General features: G+C 43.9%; 1 long non-coding RNA gene across 1 annotated transcript; it reads left to right on the top strand.

Moving 5' to 3' along the window:
* The first annotated feature begins 1,095 nt into the window (after positions 1-1,095).
* Positions 1,096-19,849, top strand: LOC117540658. Its single transcript, XR_004568197.1, has 3 exons — positions 1,096-1,145; positions 18,483-18,726; positions 19,234-19,849. It is a non-coding gene; the product is annotated as an uncharacterized LOC117540658 (long non-coding RNA).
* The last annotated feature ends 1,219 nt before the right edge of the window (positions 19,850-21,068 follow it).

Raw genomic sequence — 21,068 nt, 5'->3', positions numbered from 1 at the left:
ACAGCATGGTCACATGACTTCACGTCAACACCGCTAAGCTAAAGGAGGCTAATGTTGGGCTATAAAGGAACTACAGCACGGTCACATGACTTCACTTCACCTCCGCTAAACTAAAGGCGGCTAATGTTGGGCTATAAAGGAACTACAGCACGGTCACATGACTTCACGTCAACACCGCTAAGCTAAAGGCGGCTAATGTTGGGCTATAAAGGAACTACAGCATGGTCACATGACTTCACGTCACCACTGCTAAGCTAAAGGCGGCTAATGTTGGACTATAAAGGAACTACAGCACGGTCACTTGACTTCACGTCACCACCGCTAAGCTAAAGGTGGCTAATGTTGGGCTATAAAGGAACTACAGCACGGTCACTTGACTTCACGTCACCACCGCTAATCTAAAGGTGGCTAATGTTGGGCGTGATGCTTCTTAGTCGTCTCATTTAGACACTATATTTCCATATTGTTTTTTTTTTGTGTCTTTGTGGGTGAATTACATCTCTTTGTGGTGGTTAAGTGTGTTGATATTATTGAATGTCTCTATTTGATGGTTTTATTTGTGATTTTGGTGGTTTTATGTCTCAGTGCGGTGGTTTAGTGTGTTGTTATTATTTAACGTCTGTTTATTGTGGTTGGTTAACGTTTATAAGTGGCTGTTGCATGTTTCTTTCTGGTGGTTTTATGACACATTGTAGTGGTATTAAATCTCTTTGCGGTTGTTTAGAGCAGTGGTTCTCAACTGGTGGGTCGCGACCCAAAAGTGGGTCGCAGATGTGTGTTTTTTTTGGGGGGGGGGGAAATTCAAACTTTTATTTTGAAGGCCCGATTTTCTAACGCTGTGCATGCAGTAGGCGTTGGACTGGAAGTACCGGAGACCATGAACGGTTTTGAAAACTTCTGTCACGTAGTGATCATCTTCTCAATAAAACATCTTTGCTGATGTTTTTCCAAGTCTTCTGGCCAATCAGAATCAAGAGTGTTGCCGGAAGTCCCCACGGAAAATAACTTTGCGGTAGAACTATTCTTTATACATCCATGAGTACAACTTCAGATACAAATGAACACGTAATGAAATATGACCCCCGGTTTGATGATTGACAGGTCACAGAACAATGGGAGCTATCTACCCTTACCCACAATTTAAAGTAAGTCACACAGACTCTCTCCTCTTTGCTCTTCTCTCTGTGAGGAGCAGCAAGATGTCAGAACTAAGTGAAAAACAAACAATGGCATACAATATTATTAATATGTCGGGTAGTAATAGATGTATTTATTTTCTTCTCAGAGTGTACCAGAATGGGTAGTTTATATGTTAGTATTTCTAAAAATCTCCTGGGGGAGTATCCACCCAGACCCCCTGCTGGGGGAGAATCCCCCCAGACCCCCTGCTGGGGTTGGGTTTTCAGCATGTGAGCCTTTTTATGTTATACAGTTCATCTTTGATTCCATCATCTCATTAAACCTTATTTAAAGCATACTTTAGTTATGTGAAGGGATATAAGAGATATATGCACTGTACTTCACTTTAATTAATAATGTATGCTGAAAAGAGTATATTTTACTGCACGATTTTTTGTTGAATAGATTTGAGTGGTTCAAAATTTCGGGTCGCGATTTATTGACTAAGGAAAAAGTGGGTCCCGAGGCCTGACCAGTTGAGAACCACTGGTTTAGAGTGTCTTTGTGGTTTCATTTGCCCAATAAGACATGTAAAGAGTCACTTCAAAAATAGACTCTGCACTGAGGGGCCCCTGACCCCCTTGCCCCCTGGGTTTCAGCCCAGTTGGCCCATTCAGTAATCCCTCCATGGTCACATGTCTGCAATACAGGCATCAACAGCGGAAAGACAAACCAACAACCCGTGGAGATCAGTGTCATCATCGCAGCGAGCTGTTCGCACACGCTCAGTGAGAGTCTGACGAGAGCAGAGATCAGCCGCAGATAATATTCTGTCTTTCTTCCAAAACAAAAAGAAGCTGAGCGAACAGGACACAGATCTTATCGTCTGATCTGAGATCTGCAGCTCGCTCTGATTCTGAGGAATGTTTATCCTGTCAGAGCTGAACCAACAAACCTCTACTTCTTATACAGACTTCACAACTGTCTAAATTAAATCACCAGGAGTATAAAGCTAACGTAAGGCTACAAAGGAGCTACAGCACGGTCGCATGACTTCACTTCACCACCGCTAAGCTAAAGGTGGCTAACGTTGGGCTACAAAGGACCTACAGCACGGTCACATGACTTCACTTCACCACCGCTAAGCTAAAGGTGGCTAATGTTGGGCTATAAAGGAACTACAACACGGTCACATGACTTCACTTCACCACCGCTAAGCTAAAGGTTGCTAATGTTGGACTATAAAGGAACTACAACACGGTCACATGACTTCACTTCACCACCGCTAAGCTAAAGGTTGCTAATGTTGGGCTATAAAGGAACTACAGCACGGTCACATGACTTCACTTCACCACCGCTAAGCTAAAGGTGGCTAATGTTGGGCTATAAAGGAACTACATCACGGTCACATGACTTCACTTCACCACCGCTAAGCTAAAGGTGGCTAATGTTGGGCTATAAAGGAACTACAGCACGGTCACATGACTTCAGTTCACCACCGCTAAGCTAAAGGCGGCTAATGTTGGGCTATAAAAGAACTACAACACGGTCACATGACTTCACTTCACCACCGCTAAGCTAAAGGTGGCTAAAGCCAGACCATATTTCAGTCATCTAACTTAACCAACTTTTCAGCCAAGAATATAGACTTTTTTTGTAATCTTTTAAAGATTTACTCAGACAATCAGCGCATGCAATCCTCCGTCAATTTTTTTATGTGCAGATTAAAAATGTGCATGAAACAGAAGGATTGAAATTCACATTTAGATAAGAGCTTAATAGTGAAACACTGACTAGATTTCACCTTGGAAGCCGGGGCTAGCATGAAGGAAATTACATCTCCCTCTATAATGGGAAAGATAACATAAATGGTTAAGGATAAATAAGACACCATCCACAAGGGACTATTTTTAGATTGATTCCCCTCCTAAGTACTGACTTGTGACTAATTATGTTGTAAAATAAAGAGGCTGATTCCTGTCCAACGAGACATTTTCTTACTTCATTACAGAATATAAGGAGAAAAAGTCGAGAGTAAAGAGTGTTTGAAGGTTTAATCACATGTCTTCATCGTATCATTTAGCTCATGTCCTGATGCATTCTGTGCAATCACACAGCATGATCTTCCCACCGTAAATCTGAAGCTCATGAACGTTTTCTCATTAAATTGCTTTATTAAATCACCAGCAGCCCGACAGCTGAGGTCAGTGTGTGTGTGTGTGTGTGTGTGTGTGTGTGTGTGTGTGTGTGTGTGTGTGTGTGTGTGTGTGTGTGTGTGTGTGTGTGTGTGTGTGTGTGTGTGTGTGTGTGTGTGTGTGTGTGTGTGTGTGTGTGTGTAAATGAGTTTAGCAGATGCTACAGTAGAAACCACAAACAGTAAAAACAGAGTCCAGCAGTGAACTCAACTCAACTCTCATCAGGCTCAGCTGCTCGACAGAGATGGTCCTGATTCTGATGCAGAAGGATAAACAAAAGAGACACAAAGTGACCACAAAGAGACACACAACGACCACAAAGAGACACACAACGACCACAGAGAGACACACAACGACCACAGAGAGACACACAACGACCACATAGAGACACACAACGACCACAGAGAGACACACAACGACCACATAGAGACACACAACGACCACATAGAGACACACAACGACCACATAGAGACACACAACGACCACATAGAGACACACAACGACCACATAGACACACAACGACCACATAGAGACACACAACGACCACATAGAGACACACAACGACCACATAGAGACACACAACGACGCAATGACCACATAGAGACACACAACGACCAAATAGAGACACACAACGACCACATAGAGACACACAACGACCACATAGAGACACACAACGACCAAACAGAGACACACAACGACCACAAAGAGACACACAACGACCACATAGAGACACACAACGACCACAAAGAGACACACAACGACCACAAAGAGACACACAACGACCACACAGAGACACAGAACGACCACATAGAGACACACAACGACCACAACAACAAACATAACGATCACAAAGAGACACACAACGACCACACAGAGACACACAACGACCACAAAGAGACACACAATGACCACATAGAGACACACAACGACCACATAGAGACACAGAACGACCACAAAGAGACACACAACGACCACATAGAGACACAGAACGACCACAAAGAGACACACAACGACCACATAGAGACACACAACGACCACATAGAGACACACAACGACCACAAAGAGACACACAACAACCACAAAGAGACACAGAATGACCACAAAGAGACACACAACGACCACACAGAGACACACAACGACCACACAGAGACACACAACGACCACACAGAGACACACAACGACCACACAGAGACACACAACGACCACAAAGAGACACAGAACGACCAAATAGAGACACACAACGACCACAAAGACAGACAAACAACGACCACACAGAGACACACAACGACCACACAGAGACACACAACGACCACATAGAGACATACAACGACCACATAGAGACACACAACGACCACAAAGACAGACAAACAACACTAAAAATAATTAGAAATTACCAAAAAAGATTACAAAAATACACAAAATGACCAAAAGGACACAAATAATAATTAGGGATATAAATAGACAAAAGAAAGATTACAACGAGACACAAGACGACATAAGATGAGCACAAAATGACCACAGAGAGACACACAACGACCACATAGAGACACACAACGACCACATAGAGACAAACAACGACCACATAGAGACACACAACGACCACATAGAGACACACAACGACCACATAGAGACAAACAACGACCACATAGAGACACACAACGACCAGATAGAGACACACAACGACCACAAAGAGACACACAACGACCACAAAGAGACACACAACGACCACATAGAGACACACAACGACCACAAAGAGACACAGAACGACCACAAAGAGACAAACAACGACCACATAGAGACACACAACGACCAGATAGAGACACACAACGACCACAAAGAGACACACAACGACCACAAAGAGACACACAACGACCACATAGAGACACACAACGACTACAAAGAGACACAGAACGACCACAAAGAGACACACAACGACCACACAGAGACACACAACGACCACACAGAGACACACAACGACCACACAGAGACACACAACGACCACACAGAGACACACAACGACCACAAAGAGACACAGAACGACCACATAGAGACACACAACGACCACATAGAGACACAGAACGACCACATAGAGACACACAACGACCACAAAGAGACACACAACGACCACATAGAGACACACAACGACCACATAGAGACACACAACGACAACAAAGAGACACAGAACGACCACAGAGAGACACACAACGACCACACAGAGACACACAACGACCACATAGAGACACACAACGACCACATAGAGACACAAAATGACCACATAGAGACACACAACGACCACAAAGAGACACACAACGACCACAAAGAGACACACAACGACCACATAGGGACACACAACGACCACATAGAGACACACAACGACCACACAGAGACACAGAACGACCACACAGAGACACACAACGACCACAAAGAGACACAGAACGACCACAAAGAGACACACAACGACCACACAGAGACACACAACGACCACACAGAGACACACAACGACCACACAGAGACACACAACGACCACACAGAGACACACAACGACCACACAGAGACACACAACGACCACACAGAGACACACAACGACCACACAGAGACACACAACGACCACACAGAGACACACAACGACCACACAGAGACACACAACGACCACAAAGAGACACAGAACGACCACATAGAGACACACAACGACCACAAAGAGACACAGAACGACCACATAGAGACACACAACGACAACAAAGAGACACAGAACGACCACAGAGAGACACACAACGACCACAGAGAGACACACAACGACCACACAGAGACAACGACCACATAGAGACACACAACGACCACATAGAGACAACGACCACATAGAGACACACAACGACCACATAGAGACACACAACGACCACAGAGAGACACACAACGACCACAACAACAAACACAACGATCACAAAGAGACACACAATGACCACACAGAGACACACAATGACCACACAGAGACACACAACGACCACAGAGAGACACACAACGACCACAAAGAGACACACAACGACCACATAGAGACACACAACGACCACATAGAGACACAGAACGACCACAAAGAGACACACAACGACCACATAGAGACACAGAACGACCACAAAGAGACACACAACGACCACATAGACACACAACGACCACATAGAGACACACAACGACCACAAAGAGACACACAACGACCACAAAGAGACACAGAACGACCACAAAGAGACACACAACGACCACACAGAGACACACAACGACCACACAGAGACACACAACGACCACACAGAGACACACAACGACCACACAGAGACACAGAACGACCACACAGAGACACAGAACGACCACATAGAGACACAGAACGACCACATAGAGACACACAAAGACCACATAGAGACACAGAACGACCACAAAGAGACACACAACGACCACACAGAGACACAGAACGACCACACAGAGACACAGAACGACCACATAGAGACACAGAACGACCACATAGAGACACACAAAGACCACATAGAGACACAGAACGACCACATAGAGACACACAACGACCACATAGAGACACACAACGACCACAAAGAGACACACAACGACCACACAGAGACACAGAACGACCACATAGAGACACACAACGACCACAAAGAGACACACAACGACCACACAGAGACACACAACGGCCACACAGAGACACACAACGACCACACAGAGACACACAACGACCACAAAGAGACACAGAACGACCACATAGAGACACACAACGACCACAAAGAGACACAGAACGACCACAAAGAGACACACAACGACCACACAGAGACACACAACGACCACAGAGAGACACACAACGACCACATAGAGACACAGAACGACCACATAGAGACACACAACGACCACATAGAGACACACAACGACCACAAAGAGACACACAACGACCACATAGAGACACACAACGACAACAAAGAGACACAGAACGACCACACAGAGACACACAACGACCACTGAGAGACACACAACGACCACATAGAGACACACAACGACCACAAAGAGACACACAACGACCACATAGAGACACACAACGACCCACACAGAGACACACAACGACCACACAGAGACACACAACGACCACATAGAGACACACAACGACCACAGAGAGACACACAACGACCACAACAACAAACACAACGATCACAAAGAGACACACAACGACCACACAGAGACACACAATGACCACACAGAGACACACAACGACCACAGAGAGACACACAACGACCACAAAGAGACACACAACGACCACATAGAGACACACAACGACCACATAGAGACACAGAACGACCACAAAGAGACACACAACGACCACATAGAGACACAGAACGACCACAAAGACACACAACGACCACATAGAGACACACAACGACCACATAGAGACACACAACGACCACAAAGAGACACACAACGACCACACAGAGACACACAACGACCACACAGAGACACACAACGACCACACAGAGACACAGAACGACCACACAGAGACACAGAACGACCACATAGAGACACACAACGACCACATAGAGACACAGAATGACCACATAGAGACACACAACGACCACATAGAGACAAACAACGACCACAAAGAGACACACAACGACCACACAGAGACACAGAACGACCACATAGAGACACACAACGACCACAAAGAGACACACAACGACCACACAGAGACACACAACGGCCACACAGAGACACACAACGACCACACAGAGACACACAACGACCACATAGAGACACAGAACGACCACAAAAGAGACACACAACGACCACATAGAGACACAGAACGACCACAAAGAGACACACAACGACCACATAGAGACACACAACGACCACATAGAGACACACAACGACCACAAAGAGACACAGAACGACCACAAAGAGACACACAACGACCACACAGAGACACACAACGACCACACAGAGACACACAACGACCACACAGAGACACACAACGACCACACAGAGACACACAACGACCACAAAGAGACACAGAACGACCACATAGAGACACACAACGACCACATTGAGACACAGAACGACCACATAGAGACACACAACGACCACATAGAGACACACAACGACCACAAAGAGACACACAACGACCACATAGAGACACACAACGACAACAAAGAGACACAGAACGACCACAGAGAGACACACAACGACCACACAGAGACACACAACGACCACATAGAGACACACAATGACCACATAGAGACACACAACGACCACAAAGAGACACACAACGACCACAAAGAGACACAGAACGACCACATAGAGACACACAACGACCACATAGAGACACACAACGACCACAAAGAGACACACAACGACCACATAGAGACACACAACGACAACAAAGAGACACAGAACGACCACACAGAGACACACAACGACCACTGAGAGACACACAACGACCACATAGAGACACACAACGACCACAAAGAGACACACAACGACCACATAGAGACACACAACGACCACACAGAGACACACAACGACCACACAGAGACACACAACGACCACATAGAGACACACAACGACCACAGAGAGACACACAACGACCACAACAACAAACACAACGATCACAAAGAGACACACAACGACCACACAGAGACACACAATGACCACACAGAGACACACAACGACCACAGAGAGACACACAACGACCACAAAGAGACACACAACGACCACATAGAGACACACAACGACCACATAGAGACACAGAACGACCACAAAGAGACACACAACGACCACATAGAGACACAGAACGACCACAAAGAGACACACAACGACCACATAGAGACACACAACGACCACATAGAGACACACAACGACCACAAAGAGACACACAACGACCACACAGAGACACACAACGACCACACAGAGACACACAACGACCACACAGAGACACAGAACGACCACACAGAGACACAGAACGACCACATAGAGACACACAACGACCACATAGAGACACAGAATGACCACATAGAGACACACAACGACCACATAGAGACACACAACGACCACAAAGAGACACACAACGACCACACAGAGACACAGAACGACCACATAGAGACACACAACGACCACAAAGAGACACACAACGACCACACAGAGACACACAACGGCCACACAGAGACACACAACGACCACACAGAGACACACAACGACCACAAAGAGACACACAACGACCACATAGAGACACAGAACGACCACAAAGAGACACACAACGACCACATAGAGACACACAACGACCACATAGAGACACACAACGACCACAAAGAGACACAGAACGACCACAAAGAGACACACAACGACCACACAGAGACACACAACGACCACACAGAGACACACAACGACCACACAGAGACACACAACGACCACACAGAGACACACAACGACCACAAAGAGACACAGAACGACCACATAGAGACACACAACGACCACATTGAGACACAGAACGACCACATAGAGACACACAACGACCACATAGAGACACACAACGACCACAAAGAGACACACAACGACCACATAGAGACACACAACGACAACAAAGAGACACAGAACGACCACAGAGAGACATACAACGACCACACAGAGACACACAACGACCACATAGAGACACACAATGACCACATAGAGACACACAACGACCACAAAGAGACACACAACGACCACAAAGAGACACACAACGACCACATAGAGACACACAACGACCACAAAGAGACACACAACGACCACAAAGAGACACACAACGACCACAAAGAGACACACAACGACCACACAGAGACACACAACGACCACACAGAGACACACAACGACCACACAGACGACACCCCACACAGAGACCACACAACGACACACAGAGACACACAACGACCACACAAGAGACACACAACGACCACACAGAGACACACAACGACCCACACAGAGACACACAACGACCACACAGAGACAACACAACGACCACACAGAGACACACAACGACCCACACAGAAGACCACACAACGCCCACATAGAGACACACAACGACCACAAAGAGACACACAACGACCACATAGAGACACACAACAACGACCACAAAGAGACACACAACGACCACAAAGAGACACACAACGACCACATAGAGGACACAGAACGACCAAAAGAGACACACAACGACCACAAAGAGACACACAACGGACCACATAGAGACACACAACGACCACAAAGAGACACCACAACGACCACAAAGAGGACACACAACGACCACATAGAGACACACAACGACCACATAGAGACACCACAACGACCACATAGAGACACACAACGACCACAAAGAGACACACAACGACCACAAAGAGACACACAACGACCACATAGAGACACACAACGACCACATAGAGACACAGAACGACCACATAGAGACACACAACGACCACAAAGAGACACACAACGACCACATAGAGACACACAACGACCACATAGAGACACACAACGACCACATAGAGACACACAACGACACAAAGAGACACACAACGACCACAAATAGACACACAACGACCACATAGAGACACACAACGACCACATAGAGACACACAACGACCACATAGAGACACACACCGACCACAAAGAGACACACAACGACCACAAAGAGACACACAACGACCACATAGAGACACACAACGACCACACAGAGACACACAACGACCACATAGAGACACACAACGACCACATAGAGACACACAACGACCACAAAGAGACACACAACGACCACATAGAGACACACAACGACCACATAGAGACACACAACGACCACATAGAGACACACAACGACCACAAAGAGACACACAACGACCACACAGAGACACAGAACGACCACACAGAGACACACAACGACCACATAGAGACACACAACGACCACAAAGAGACACACAACGACCACACAGAGACACAGAACGACCACACAGAGACACACAACGACCACAAAGAGACACAGAACGACCACAAAGAGACACACAACGACCACACAGAGACACACAACGACCACACAGAGACACACAACGACCACACAGAGACACACAACGACCCACACAGAGACACACAACGACCACAAAGAGACACACAACGACCACATAGAGACACACAACGACCACAAAGAGACACACAACGACCACAAAGAGACACACAACGACCACATAGAGACACACAACGACCACATAGAGACACACAAAGACCACATAGAGACACACAACGACCACATAGAGACACAGAACGACCACAAAGAGACACACAACGACCACAAAGAGACACACAACGACCACACAGACACACAACGACCACACAGAGACACACAACGACCACACAGAGACACACAACGACCACACAGAGACACACAACGACCACAAAGAGACACAGAACGACCACATAGAGACACACAACGACCACATAGAGACACAGAACGACCACATAGAGACACACAACGACCACATAGAGACACACAACGACCACATAGAGACACACAACGACCACAAAGAGACACACAACGACCACATAGAGACACACAACAACCACATAGAGACACACAACGACCACATAGAGACACACAACGACCACATAGAGACACACAACGACCACATAGACACACAACGACCACATAGAGACACACAACGACCACATAGAGACACACAACGACCACATAGAGACACACAACGACCACATAGAGACACACAACGACCACACAGAGACACAGAACGACCACAAAGAGACACACAACGACCACAAAGAGACACACAACGACCACACAGAGACACAGAACGACCACACAGAGACACACAACGACCACAAAGAGACACACAACGACCACACAGAGACACAGAACGACCACACAGAGACACACAACGACCACAAAGAGACACACAACGACCACACAGAGACACACAATGACCACAAAGAGACACACAACGACCACACAGAGACACACAACAACAAACACAACGATCACAAAGAGACACACAACGACCACACAGAGACACACAATGACCACACAGAGACACACAACGACCACAAAGAGACACACAACGACCACAAAGAGACACACAACAACCACACAGAGACACACAACAACCACAAAGAGACACAATGACCACACAGAGACACACATCGACAACAAAGAGACACACAACGACCACACAGAGACACACAATGACCACAAAGAGACACACGACGACCACAAAGAGACACACAACAACCACACAGACACACACATCGACAACAAAGAGACACACAACGACCACAAAGAGACACACAATGACCACACAGAGACACACAACGACCACACAGAGACACACAACGACCACAAAGAGACACACAGAGACCACACAGAGACATACAACGACCACACAGAGACACACAACGACCACACAGACACACAATGATCACAAAGAGAAACACAACGACAACAAAGAGACACACAACGACCACACAGAGACACACAAAGAGACACACAACGACCAAACAGCAACACACAACGACCGCAAAGAGACACACAACGACCACACAGACACACACAACAACCACAGAGACACACAACGACCTCAAAGAGACACACAACGACCACACAGACACACAAAGCAACAGTGTGTGTGTGTGTGTGTGTGTGTGTGTGTGTGTGTGTGTGTCTGGCTCTTGGAGAGGTGGAGGGTCTTTTGCATGTATGTGTCCAGGGGCCCATTGTCTTATAATCCCCCCAAAAATTCTAATAATGATCTGAGCACTTTAATATTAACTGCTGCAGATACAGAGGGAATTATCGTTCATCCTTTAGCACACAGGCTAGCGGTTTGTATTACTTTCTATTCATTATGCTAAGCTAAGCTAACAAGCTGATAGCTGAACTAAAACTCATTATAAATAATTATATTCAATATGCCTAAAAGACAATTACTAAGACTCTAAGACAAAGAGAGAATGAAAGAGGGTGTGTGTGTGTGTGTGTGTTCAGGATACAAATGTGAGTTTTCCCTCTGAGTGCCTGCAGTGACAATTAAATGCACGTGAGATGGCAGTGTTTAATACAGCATGCTGGATTAACACACACACACACACACACACACACACACACACACACACACACACACACACACACACACACACACACACACACACACACACACACACACACACAATGACCACGAACCGTTTAATTAAGCCTGTTCTCACCTGAGGGGAGAAGGAGGAGGAATATAATTCATTTTTTATTCATCCAGCGGGTCCAATTTTATTATTCTGTGTTCATTATAATACACACACACACACACACACACACACACACACACACAGACAGACAGACAGACAAGCTATTTACTGTGACAGCCATATAGATCCAGATATTGGTATTTTTATGATTACGGATGTTTTTTAACATTCGTTGAAGAGGCCCTATTCGGCTTCTTCAGGTCTCTTTCCTGTAGTGTGTTCTTTAATTGTTCTGTGAATGGAAAAGGTCATAGTGTTACATAGTGACATCACTAAATAACACACACGCTACTATTGGCTAGCGCCCCGACACATTGTACGTGATAAGCTTAGTGGGCGGGACATCTCTAAGTGGTTGACCAATCACAGCAAAGATAGTGGTATTTCTGTTTCCATGAGAATATGTTACAGCTGACACACTCTCTCTCTCTCACTCACACACACACACACACACACACACACACACACACACACACACACACACACACACACACACACACACACACACACACACACACACACACAGATTGCATTAGCCTGCAGCAGTAAACACTCTGTGTGTGTCGGTGTTGATGTGAGTTATGTTGTGATCCTCGATGTCAGTGATGACATCAGACTGACCTCTGAGATTGCTGCCTCGAGGCGTTTTTTTTTGTGTGTGTGTGTGTGTGTGTGTGTGTGTGTGTGTGTGTGTGTGTGTGTGTGTGTGTGTGTTATCATGCAGTAAATAAAGGTACATCTACACGTGTGCATGGGGGTTGCTCTGCCAGCTGCAGAAACGGAGGTGCATAAATACCGGCTGCATGAACCTGATTTAAAAGGGTTTTCTTATACGTCAGGTGCAGATTTACAGGTGTTCAGTTATTGGAGGTAATGAAACGCTTCAATCTCTCACCTTTATTTGAAACCTGCATCAGTCACCAGTGCTCTTAAGTCTGCAGCCTTCATTTCCTCCATGTGTAAATCACACTGAGGCGTCAATATCGAGATGGAGCTCCTGCAGAGAGAGACACAGTAAATTATATTGATAATTCAATATTGTGTTAAAGCTGAATGGACGAGAGAGCATGAGGTAGAATGAGAGTGAGAGAGAGAGTGACCTGTCAGTGTGTCCTGTAGTAAAACGTCTGCAGGTCGATGTTTTATTGGCAGCACAGAGCAGTAAAATCTGACTTTCCTGGATTTACAGAGTGTGTGTGTGTTTTAGTGAAATGAGCTCAGCGTCTTGAAATTCAAATGAGGAAAAAACATTTTAGCTGCAGGGGAAAATTAACTGCAGGAGAGACAGGAAGAGGAAAGGAGACAGAAAACACTGACGGGTGAATTCACAAAGAAGGGTTCGCTAATGCTGATAGAATCACAAACTCTGCAAATCGCCTCAAGATCTGATTTATAAAAGATAATGCAATCATGATATTACAAGAAAAAGACGCCCGTAAGGTTTTGCATCTGAATGAAATGTACCCCTCCTTATTATAATGATTATAATTATAATGATTATAATTATTGATTATAGTATAAAACTCTAAGGACACAGTCAGCAGAACATTGTCAGAGAGTTTCAGGTTCTGATGAGGTGCAGAAGAATTCCTTCAAACCTCCAAGGCGACAAAAAATGAATGCAATAAACCACAAAGACACAAATGCAGACATGTTTGCTTCCAACAAGCCGAACCATTCTAAGTGCTTGTGCATTATTATGGGCTAAAGTGCATCAATGTATTTGTATTTATGTTGAAATGAATGATACAAGCTAAACATGTGGGTTTTCAGTTGGCGATGGACGATGTGTTTGATGTTCTGATCAAAGTGTATTTTCTTATAGTATCTATTGCACATCTGTCTGTCCCGGGAGAGCGACCCCTCCTCTGGTGCTCTCCTGCTGGATACACTACAGTCAGATTTCAGAAAGTGCTGTGTGGGAGAATCACAAAGTGGTGTCTCAGTGAGGAGGATAGAGATGGATCAGCTGCAACGTTTCTTCATCCTCTCTGAGGTCGGTGAATCGTTCAGAATCAGCAGCTCGTTCGTCTCCATCCAGCTTCAGTGACGTCTCATCAGACCTGAAAAACACACAGGTCCATCTTTTAGGTCCATCTTTATCCACCCAACAGTACAACAACCATGTCTTAAAACAACAACATCTGAAACAGAAAAGGTGGAAAACGTGTTTCTTTCTCTCATTCAGAAAGCTCCAGAGCTAAATTTAAACACACACAGAAATGTAAAAGGTTAAATGTTGGAGATGAATCCAGCTCTGATAACATCTGTGGGTTTCCTCCCACACTGAACAAATGACTTCAATACCAAGGGTTTCATCAGAGCTGCAGGAACAAAAGGTCACGGTGAATATTTCATGATCACAACAGAACCTGTAATCACTGTAGAACTGCGGGAGGAATATATATTTTTTTAGAATAGAAGAAGAACAGGAAGAAGAAGAAGACATGTTTTAATGAGACTTCATGTTATTATCTTGTGTTCATTGTCCTCCATTAAACAGATGAAACCTGCAGACTGAGAGGATTAAACTGTTTTTTAATCTGCTGTTTTCATACATTAAGTGATTAATTAAAGCTGAATCTTATTGTAAGACATGTCACGTTCACGGGGTCTGGATATTCCATGTTCACTTAATTGAAAATAAGCTCAAAACAGTGGAGGATAAATGCAAACTGATATAATTGTGAGTTGATCAAAAATAAAGCAGACATTTCTTGGGGATTTCAGAATTTCACGGGACTTTCTGTCAGGTAAATACAGCACTATACAAATAATAATATAAATAATATGTGTTATTTTTCATATTTAAGCGAGGTACCACTATATTAAGCCACAATTGTATTGGCTTGGTTGAGCAGCCTGTTTTTATTTGTCATCGCGAATGATCGTTGCTTGCTAGCTAGCTAGCTAACTGTGGCTATCGCTACCCGGTATCACGGCAAGACGTGAACATGTGACGATTTACCATGCTGGGAGACGTGAAGATGTCACGATTTCGTCCCTTCAAACGTGACAGTTACACGGTATTGTTAAGCCATGTTAACCATTGGAGAAATACCCGGAAATGCCAAGCAAATGCTACCCCGACGGTCGGTTGTTATTGTCAATATTAATATAATAATGATTTATTTTTTAATAGTCACACTCGATTACGTGGATGTTCTTGTTGCCCCAGCTGGTCGACACCTCTTTGAGCAGAATCAAAGGCTACATTAATGTATTAAATCGATGTTAATCCATGCGTGTGGATGTGGAATTAACGGAAGTGACGTTGTGCGATTGCGTTGCCAGGCAACAGCTTCGGTTCATGTTAATTTACAAACTCTTCAACTACAACCGTAGTTATATTTAAAAACATGTTAGAAGGCCTCACGAAATACTTTAATGTAAATTAAAATGTAAATGTGAAGGAATGTGTGTATAACAAAATACATCCGTCATAAACAAAACCGGAAACAGACGTAGGCAAGATCCTCAGCTCGATGATTGGAAGGTTTAGCCGCAATGCACGCTGGGAAATGGTGTTTATGCGATGTGAAATCCGAAAACATTTAAAAAAAAAAAAAAAAAACTTTATTCCGAGTGTGCTTGCTTTTCTCTTTGGAAGTCATCACATAACGGCTTTGTAATACACGGTTCGGCTGCATTACATATTACATATCTGCCGTAGTTCTCTATAGAGCCCTGCTGAGAAGACTTCTAGACAAACAGGAAGAACTGCCGCCAAAACTGAAAACGTGACGTGGATCATAAATATATAAGCAATTAAACAACATCTTACATTTCTTTTCACACAATACGTCTCCTTGCAGTATCAACACAAATTCGGCTGACTTTTATATTTGATCCAATTGGTAGATAGGCTGTATTTACACCATAAAGGTGCACAGCTGATAGAAAGGGACACCTAGTGGTTAAAGCATGTTATTGAATTTCATTATTTTATTATTAGATATTAATAGGATCCCTATAAAGTATATTCATTACTCGTTATTCTCTACTAATAGTTCACTAAAGACTGTATATAATTACTATTTTGCACATCCCTTTCAAGATTTACTAAGCTAAGGTTTATTGACATAATATTATACACAACTACAGTGTAGTTATGCAATGAATGAAAAACTTGGGTCGCAGGTTCCTCAACAGTGCATTACAAGACATCTATCAATATGTGTGTATATCTCCACCATTAAACTGTCATATTCTGCACATTTCTTATACTATCTACATACATCTATAAGAGTATAATATGTATAATATCAGTTAAAAGAAGTGCTGCTCACATGTTCACGTCTTGCCGTGATACCGGGTTGGGCTATCATAACCTCCTTTGAGGACACAGCAGCTGAAATATAATTGTACACATTGAATTTCACACACTATGCAAGTGTTCAACATCGCAGTGTGTAAAGGGAAGAACCCGAATTGAGACCAAGCACTGACTCCGTCCACCACACCTGCAACTCATTAATATTCATGAAGCAGAGAGGAAGGGATAATAAATGACTTCTGTGTTTGTGAGAATAAATGAATAGAAGCCCATTAAACAGATCGCGCCACACACACACACACACACACACACACACACACACACACACACACACACACACACACACACATTTGACATCATGGTCCCAGGAGAGTCCTTGTTTCTCAGTTTATAGTATGAGGAGTACCCATATGTGTGTGTGTGTGTGTGTGTGTGTGTGTGTGTGTGTGTGTGTGTGTGTGTGTGTGTGTGTGCGTGTGTGTGTATGTTTACTGCTTGGTCCACACACACACGTCAGATAAAGATGTATCATTCCCAACCTTTGAAAAAAGAACATGGACCAAAATAAAATCTCCACTTTCTCGCTTTTTTCGCAGCTTTGAAAATCATCTTGTGGTCTGTTCTCCTCGGGGGGGATGGAGGTGGCTCAGTGGTGATCACATGACCTCAGTGTGAAAACTCAGTCATGGAGACATCAGGTATCTTCTCCTCCCGGGATACAATAACCTGTAACCACAACAAACCTTAAATCCTCCATTGCGAAATCATGTTTTGTTGACGGATAATATGATTGTTCTTTTGGTTACTTCGGATCTGCGACAATAAAGGAAAAGCCATAATGTGAGTGTAGAGATAAATGATCAATTAATTGTATTTACTTGGACCGATATTGTATTGTAATATAGTACATGCACTCTACTATCCGTGGGGATTCAGATGACTGTAATACATTTAGTAATACATCTAATAAAACATCTGTTAACACATCTTAGAGTAGATCTATAACTGTGTTCTGTAGCATTATCACGCTGTCTCTCACACACACACACACACACACACACACACACACACACACACACACACACACACACACACACACACACACACACACACACACACACACACACACACACACACACACACACACACACACACACACACACACACACACACACGCACACACACACACACACACACACACACACACACACACACACACACACACACACACACACACGCTCTCCCAGCATGCTTTCCTTTGACCTCCTCAGTGTTCATTCTGACTGAACTAATTATTTAATTAGAGAATTATTGACGGACTCACCCATTAAACACTGTTGTTTCCAGGTCTCCTCTTCATCACTCCTCCTCTTCCTCACTGTTGACATGTCTGATCCTGACTGACTGTCTTCATCTCCTCCTCTCTCTGACCCTCGTCGTGACCTCTGACCTCCTGCTTCTCCTCCTGCTGCTCCTCTGAGACTCCCTGAGGCCTGATGAGAAGAAGAAGAAGAGAGTCTGAAGAAAGTATTTACACTTCCATCGCAGCTGAGTCTGAATCCTCCTCTAAACTCCTGCTGGATGTCTCTGTTTGTAGCCAGGTCTGTGGATGCTAATGGATGCTAATAGATGCTAACTTCTGTCTATCTGTCTAGACTGGATTCAAATGAATTCTGGTTTATGGTGCACGACACGTTGCCCTCAGGATGAATTGTAAAATGTTGGTGATCCTTTGACATTTTTAACCCAGTACCATATTTAAGCACAAAAAAGAATACCACCAACACCGAGGCAATAGGCCAAACAACAACTAAGGGACTGCAGATGAAAACTATAATTTAAGCTAGTTCGGATACATTGGTGTTTGGTTGAATGTTGATAAATGTACACTGTCCATTTAAAAAAGAAGAACCATTGTTAAAAATACTGCTTTTCGTTTATGGTTGAATATCTGCTGAATGTATGACATCCCCATCAGCATTAGCTGTAATTTGTATTGTCTGTTCTTTGATTCATTATCATTGTAGTATTCATTAAATGTTTGTTAAACTCCATCTTTTGTGCCTAAAGACTCTCTTGAAGTTAATCCTCTAATTAAACTGTGATTTCTCTTTTTGGAATAAACAACAACAGTTTTAGAAAAAGGCAAAAATATGGTAGAAAATGATCCAATGTTTTAGCAACCCAGTCTTTCACACATTTCGTGTTATATTCATGATATCAATTCAATCTATTGATTCGTGTTCACCAACACGATTTTCGAATTGTTTTCGTGTCACACAGAACGATTTTAAAAGCAATGTATTTCTAATGGTAGTAAGTTTGCCTGCTATATCTTACCCTAAGCCTAACCCTTTTATTTTAAATTGTATGTATGAGTTTTTTTGCCGTCTGCGAGGAAAATAAATGGGGCTCAGAGCCTCAGAATACTGAAATCTGTATTTTTTAAAATATTTTTTTCCTTCTAATTTGTTATTATTTACATTGCTTTTAAAATCGTTCTGTGTGACACGAAAACATCGCGAAATCGTGTTGGTGAATCAATAGATTAATTTCGTGACTATAACACAAAATGCTGTGAGAATGTGTTGGTTTTAGAGGATGCAACGATAGATAAAGAAAAAGGCAATATTTTAGGGAATGCAAGTTTAGTTTGTCCAATACTGTCATAGGGTTATGAACAAATACCTGCAGCACTAATGACATTATGACAACCTTTGTTAGTTTAATGCTAACTTGCTCATGTTAGCATGCTAACTTGCTCATGTTAGCATGCTAACTTGCTCATGTTAGCATGCTAACTTGCTCATGTTAGCATGCTAACACGCTAAAATTAGTAGGTTAACATGGTAAACATTTTAGCATGTTAGCATTTAGCCCAAAGCACCTCCAGACAGTCATTATGATCACTGGAGTCCTGATGGTAGCATGTGGCTAACAGTTGCTCATTAAGCATTAACAAAACTACACATTTAACTATATGTGTGTGTGTGCGTGTGTGTGTGTGTGTGTGTGTGTGTGTGTGTGTGCGTGCGTGCGTGTGAGTCTCTAATCTGCCCTCCAGCTGGTAATAACCTCAGCTAATGAAGGGACAGTTAACACACACATGCACGCACGCACACACGCACACACACACAGTCAGCAGGTTAATTGTGTCATTAATCAGACAGAGGTTAAAGAGG

This window comes from Gymnodraco acuticeps, unplaced genomic scaffold (genome assembly GCF_902827175.1).
Source record: "Gymnodraco acuticeps unplaced genomic scaffold, fGymAcu1.1, whole genome shotgun sequence".
Classification (NCBI taxonomy): domain Eukaryota; kingdom Metazoa; phylum Chordata; class Actinopteri; order Perciformes; family Bathydraconidae; genus Gymnodraco; species Gymnodraco acuticeps.
This window is presented reverse-complemented; position numbering and strand designations above follow the sequence as displayed.